Source organism: Limulus polyphemus, unplaced genomic scaffold, assembly GCF_000517525.1.
Source record: "Limulus polyphemus unplaced genomic scaffold, Limulus_polyphemus-2.1.2 Scaffold2853, whole genome shotgun sequence".
Classification (NCBI taxonomy): Eukaryota; Metazoa; Arthropoda; class Merostomata; order Xiphosura; family Limulidae; genus Limulus; species Limulus polyphemus.
Genome location: NW_013668463.1, coordinates 65,230 through 67,621, shown reverse-complemented (window position 1 = coordinate 67,621; position 2,392 = coordinate 65,230).

Here is a 2,392-nt window from a genome sequence, read left to right as displayed (position 1 = left end):
TATACTATATATATATATAACACACACACACACACACACACACACACACACACACACACACACACACACACCACTTGTATCATAACTGTACATACACTTCACCTATACTTCTGGTGTAACACCAGTACACACACGTTTTATTTCAGGTATCATACTAGTAAACACACACACACAGCTCTCGAGTAAAATTACATTTTGAGCCGTGCCGTAGTGGCTCATAGAATGGCTGAGTTTTTTTTTTTCAAGCACAAATTGTTAGCTCATAACTAAGTTGAGATCTAATTACAGCCATGGCTATTGAGGATTTCCTCTTGTTATTCCTTCCAAAGTACAAATGCATTATCAAAATTCATATATTCACACACAAGTTCTGTTTGCTAATTCCAGTAAATACATTGTTCAGTTGCATTAAATAAACAAGTCATCATTTAGGGAAGTTTAGGTATGGTTTAGCATGATATTACATTATAACACAAAAGGTTTTATTGCATTAAACAAATGTTAGGTTGCGATATATGTATTGAATGAATGTACTTTATTGTTTTGTATACTGAAATAAATATGCAAGAAGAACAAAAATTATAATTGTTTATTCAGTATATGCAAATCTTACATGCAAACTACAAGGAATAGATACCAAAATATGAAATTTTATGTGGAAAACTTCAAAGAGTTGTTCTTGTTTTATGCCAAGAAATAAAAAAATTTAGTCTTGTTTGTAATGTGTAGGACTTGGGATTATATATTATAATAACATGCAAGAAATGATAGTTTTCTAAAAATGTAAAAGTGTTGATAAAGTAAATAAGTGTTACTAGAAATACTCAGTTCTCACCATAAGCAGCATCAAAGTTAAGAATTTTCAGTAGCTTAGCGTGTCACTGTAATATAGAGTATCAAGTGAAAACATTAATTTTACACAACCTGTTGATTGCATTTCCTTGTTTCAGTACCATTGCAAACCAGGTAAAATACTGAATATTTTCAGTTAAGAAATTACTTGTTGATATGTTTCCAGTCAATTTTACCAGTTCTGCTCAAAGTGCTAAAAAATGTTGTCGGGTAAATCTCCATATATGATGTATTTAAGATGTTTTATTGTAAAAACAATATCAGTCAGTACTAACATTATTAAGATAACTTATTGTGATTTTTTCAGAGAGAGTTTGTGTTGGGCTTGTCTTGTGTTCTAGTGCCATAAGCAAGTACAATAGTTTATATAAAGATATGACTTTAATTATCATAATATCAATCAACTTGACCTGACCAATATGAATAATGGTAACAATTAAGAGTTTTTGTGATGTATGCAAGTCAACTAACTGTTCATCTTACATCACATTGTATGACCTGTTTGGTTCAGCTGATTGTGCAACTCCCATCCCGTGGTGTGATGTGAGTGTAGCAGTTAATTGTCGATCTTGTATCTTTATTTATGTAAAGGAGGTAATTGTCGTCTCATGTCCTGTTGCCCAGCTAATTGTCCACCTTGCATCACATAATGAAATGTTTGTATAGCACCTAATTGTCCAACTTGCATCCGATGGTGGGATATTTGTAGCCCAGATAACTGCTTATATTGCATCACATGGTAAGATGTGTGAGTGAAAGTTAATTGTCCATCTTGCATCACATGGTAGGATGTGTGTGAGTGAAAGTTAATTGTCCATCTTGCATCACATGGTAGGATATGTGTGTGTGAGTGAAAGTTAATTGTCCATCTTGCATCACATGGTAGGATGTGTGTGAGTGAAAGTTAATTGTCCATCTTGCATCACATGGTAGAATGTGTGTGTGTGAAAGTTAATTGTCCATCTTGCATCACATGGTAGGATGTGTGTGTGAAAGTTAATTGTTCATCTCTTTCACATTGTAATATGTGTATCTGTTTTCTATAGAAACCATAAACCATTGCCAGAAAGTTATTTTTGACGTTAATTCGAAAATCTTTAAAGTAAATCAATCTAAAACAATAAATGCAGAATAAGTTCTATTTTGTGTAATGACATCACTTTAAACATATATCACACTGATAATTCACTAAATGATATGAATTAATCTCTATTTCATTGCAGTAAAGCTTACTTCATACTTTGCTTTATATTTCATATGTAATATTCTTGTATATTATAGTAATTCTGATTTTTAACATTGCATTCAGAAACAAAGTTTATCCTTATCAATCAATAATGAAGAAAAAATGTTTTCAGTTAAATCAAAGTAAATATTTTTTCTTTCGGTTAATAAACAGTATTTGTTCTGCATGTATTATTTGTTATCCAAAATTATTTTAATTTTAATATTTAGCTATTTCACTACATGACTGCTATATGTATATGGGAAAAATTTGGTCAGACCTGTTGAAAAGTGCTTCATATGTAAAAGTAATATC